This window comes from Humulus lupulus, chromosome 4, assembly GCF_963169125.1.
Source record: "Humulus lupulus chromosome 4, drHumLupu1.1, whole genome shotgun sequence".
NCBI classification, from domain to species: Eukaryota; Viridiplantae; Streptophyta; class Magnoliopsida; order Rosales; family Cannabaceae; genus Humulus; species Humulus lupulus.
In genome coordinates this window covers 122,650,707-122,655,748 of record NC_084796.1, presented here as the reverse complement: position 1 = coordinate 122,655,748, position 5,042 = coordinate 122,650,707, and positions in this window count along the sequence as shown.

Genomic DNA, 5,042 nt, shown 5'->3' with positions numbered 1-5,042 from the left:
GTGCATGGCACAACAATATTAAAACTGATGTATGAACGTTCTTACCACAGTTTTAAACTCTTATCCACATCAATTTTGTAGTAGACGCTGTAAACTCCTCACCAAATTTTGGTCTAGCATGTCGTACCACTCCTTGTATGGTCGCGCCAAACACTAGTGTAGACTATATTCAGCTTGTTTGATGCTATTTTTATCTTCTTTCACTCATTAAATTGGTCTTGACCATTAAAACTAGGGGTGAGCATCTAAACCGAAAAACCGCGGTGACCGACCGCACCGCACCATACTACACTGCAAACCGCGGTGTCAAAAGTGTAATAGTTCGGTATGGTTTGTATTTGAGCTAAACCGTGCGGTGCGGTGCGGTGTGCGGTTTGGCGGTGTAAAATTTTGGTTTGCACCGCACTGCACCGCATACTTACAAATATATTAAAAAAAAATAAACTTTACATATATTCCATTTTTTAAAGTTACCCAATATGGAAGACTTGTATATTTTTTTTTTTAAATGGGAGACTTGTATATTTTTTTTGTGTTTCACTGAACTTAATTGATAACTTGTGATGTTGTTTAGAACTTATTAAGGATTTGTTATGAACTAAGGATTAAGTATTTTTTTAAATTTAAATTTTGTTATGACATATTTTTTAACACAAACCGTGGAAAACCGCCCAAACCACACCGCAAAAAATGGTTTGGTTTGGTCGGTTTGGTGCAACCAAATCACACCGCATGGTGTGTTCTAGTTACTAAACCGCACTTGTGGCGTGGTGTATTAAAAAATCTTCAAACCGCCCAAACCACACCGTGCTCACCCCTAATTAAAACATTAAACAAGATGAAAATAAGTGTAAAAACTAACAAAACAAATTGGAACCACTAAATTACACATTAAGTTATATTCTAAAGCTACCTTCTTCACTAAGCTGAATCCCTCTCCTTAGTCTTCTCATCTTTTTTCTCTTGCCCCTTCTTCCTTCCTTTCTTCTCTAGCCTTCTCTTATCTAGACGCCCTCCACACTCTCAAGCTCTCCTTGGCTGGAATTATAAGAGAAGGAACGTGAGATTCTTTTATCATTGTTCTATTTAAGTAACTTAACCATAGCCTCTCCCTTGTCAGTTTTCATTTCTTTTCTTTTTTTCCTTTTTCGAAAAAAAGCTAATTATAATAATTTAAAACTTTTCAAAAACCACTAACGATCTATTTAAAATATCACTTCAATAATTTAATTATCAAAGTATAGTTTTATTTATCTATTTCTGACTCAAGCTAAATTAATTATTTAATACTTTTAAATAATTTAATGACTCAAACTCGTCCAAACATTCTAAAAGACTATGAACATTAAAATAATATTAAATCCACTAATATAGTTTTAATCACAAGCACTAATATCACAGCAACCATGAAGCATAAATATCATGAAGAAAAAAAATTAAGGCGGGTATTACATGAGGTTGTTGAATTGAGACATCTATCAAAGAAGGAAGAGAAAACAGGTCTTGTGCACAAACATATCCTCATACAACATACAAGCATTCAAAGCAAAAGCAGAAATCACAATAACACATCCATTGCAGAATCAAGCAGCAAAAGCAATAACCATTTCAATGCTTATCAAAATCATAGATATATTGAAAGGAAAATAAAAAAAATAAAAAGCCGTCAATTAGATTGAACTTACACAAGATTGCATGGATGGTTTGCAGAAGTGCTCAAGGTTCTAGAAATTATTGAGATGAAAATCGATATGATGACCTTTTAGTCTAGAAAGAAGGAAGATTTTAGCTCTATAAAGTTGGTTTATAGGTTCCAAGAAAAAGAAAGAGTGAAAATGAAGAAAAATGTTGATTGGCGTTTTATTAGTCTCGATCTGATTAAACGTTAGCCACTAAATTTGGATTTGAAAAGTTTCTTACAATATCCAACAATTTGGATATATATTTTTTGTCAAGCGGGAAAAGATTGAATAACAAAATGAATGATTGATGCATGGAAAAATGCAACCGCTATTTTGAAATTGGAGAAAAAAGACATGTGGCTACGGCATTTGAGAGCAAATATTATCACCAAATTTAACAAGAAAACGAGCAAGGTGCGTTAGGCAAAGATTGCGAGTATGATACAATTTGTGAGCAAATGCGAGCACAATGGCAGGACTATTTGATTCAAAAAAGGTAGTGGCTTTAGAAGAGCAAGCATGTTTGCTTGCAAACTTCGAGAAGGACACGGAATGAGTTGTGTGTTGGAGTAAAATTATATTTTATGGGCACATATGTATAATATATAATGTTATTATAAAGTGTGATATAAAATTAAGTGATCAATTATATTATAAGTATCATAGGATATTAAAGTGTCATGGATTTAATGTGTAGAATAAAAAAAATGAATTTTTAATTTTATAATGGACAAAATTTGAAATAACTAATTATAAATTAGGGTTGTGGTCCCATATATATATATGTATAATTCTATTCTGTTTGCAATCTCATTAACAGAGAAGAAAATAAATATTTTTCTCTCATAGAGATACATATTATATAGGAAGATCTAAACTCTCTGTGAAATATCTAACAATGACCTCATGTTAGTGCTTCCGCTCCCATATTCATCTTCTTCTTTGATTTAGCAAATGATCTATAGAATAATGATTTAGGATTTCTCATATATACATTTATAGTGACATAATTTTGAATTACGTGTTGGAGATTATTATTTATTCATGTTATTTGAGTGCATTAGAAATTCTAGCTGTTATCCAGATTTCCGGATAGCGTTTAGATTGATGTCCTCGGGGAAGCAGAATTACCAATGTCTTTCGCGGTAGGTGACCAGAGCTCGCGGGTGGACAGAAAGGCTTCGCCTCTCCCGTTTAGTGTCCGGATTACTCTTTCAAGCAAACACGACACGGAGGCTCGTCGACCCTCTCGGACTCCCGAAGGGGTATCCTTCAGGGAAGCTCCTTCCAGGAGGAGCTCTTCAAGTGGTCTTCGCGGAAACAGTTCCGTGCCTCGCACGGAACAAAACCAAGCGGTCGAGTCATGGAGGAGGCATATTTGGAATGATATCCACCTGACACAGGATCCCGCCTGACACGCCCGACAGGTCAAAGCCGCACACATCCCAGCACGCCTAAGGGTACCTTTTCGCCTACTGTTCCGCTGACAACTTGGAAAAGACGGCTGACTTTGTGTGTTCCCCATACTTTCACGTAAATATACCCACATAGAGTCTTGTAGCCATGCTACTACAGTAATTGTATCCCCTATTTATGGCTGGTGTAATTAAGACTCATGTACGTAGAGAAAAACCCTAATCCAAAACCCTAGCTATAAAGACCCCTTCATTTTACAAGAAGAGGGACGGCCAACAAATCACAGAGCAAGAACTCTACTAAAATCTCTCTAGCTTCATCTTCTTCAAGAGAACCCGAGAGAAACACTGTAAGTGTGTGAAGTTCTTGTACACCAGCCATCTTACTGTAATCCTTTCCAAGTATAATAACATCGACTCGTGGACTAGGGCTTGTTAACGCCTGAACCACGTAAAAACACTGTTTGTTTAGTTACATTTCAGCACTTCTATAGTTCTTATCTTTTTATTATTCTGTTTGTATTCGTTTCCGAAAAACTCGGTAAACATTTTGGTGCTTTCATTGAGAGCTGTAGGAAGTTGTTAGTCAGCTCTTTTTCTGTGTACGTTTTTTGTATTCACTTCGTGCTAAAGAGATGGTGACTACGAGAAAATCCGCAGTTGACAAAAATGCTAGGGTCAACCCCGATACTGTGATGGAAGATGCGGTGCAAACCGAACCCCTGGACTACCAAGGTGAAGACCCGACATCCCGCCAGGATCGGGTCAGTACCGAAGATACGACATACCTAGAAGACGAAGAAGAGTATGTCCAAGACGGTTATTACAAGGACTGCTGCTCCTATGAGAAGGACCCAGAACTGGTCCAAGTAGCCGAAGAACTGGAGGTCACCAAAGCCAAGCTTGCTGAGCAGGAACGCCTCTCCGAAAAAATGCAGCGCATGATGGAGCGCCTCCAAAGCAAGTTCGGAGACCTAGGCGACTCGGACGAGGACGCCTCTGTTTTAGGTGGTGCTGATGCTGCTATGCCGGATCCAGCCGCTGCTGGACCATCCAAAGCCGCCCCTAACAAGGGCAAAGAAAAAGTTGGAGAGCCTGTACGCGCTGACGCCCCTGCACCTCCTAAAGGTGTGAATCACCAGGCCGACTGCCCCCCCCGCGCACAGAAGGTCTCTGGCGCTCCTAAGCCCAGACGTCCTTCAGCCCCAAGGGGGCACTCCGTGCCTAAAGGGCCTGGTGCTAAGGCACCCAGGCCTAGGGGAAGAAACAACCGCCCCAGTGATTCCGTCAACCAGGACGGTCGGGCTGTGAACTCGCACTCCGAAGACAGTTGGTCCACGGTGGACCTAAGAAGAAGGTTGGAGGCCAAGTATGAAAAGGCCAAAGGAGAAAAGGCCCGGCCTCGCGGAGATGACCTCCGAAATCATATTAACGACAAGCTCCGGGGACGTGACCTCCCGGAGAGTGATACGAAGAGGCTCGAGGAACAGATTGCTGCCTTGACCAAGCTGGTTCGGAAGCAAAGTGGGGCCCTGTCAGACTCTGAGGAGGAAGACCCGGAACCATGTATTTGGAGGATCGCGGAAACGTCCCTCCCGGATAACTTCAAAATGCCTCACATAGAATTATATGATGGGAGGACGGACCCGCGTACCCACCTAGCTAAATACAACAAAATGATGCAAGTGGCGCGTGTCAGTGAGGACGCCAAATGCATGTGCTTCTCACTCACCCTTACCAAGTTCGCGGAGGACTGGTGGAAAAGATTAGCTCCCGAATCAATCCACAGTTGGAAGGAGCTACAGTCCGCATTCAGGAGGCAGTTCATTGCTGCCCGCGACCACGACATGGAGGTTGGTTCCTTAACCAACATCAAGCAGCAACCCAATGAGAACCTCAAAGCTTTCATTCAGAGAATGATGGAAGCCGCTGCAAAGACCAAGGT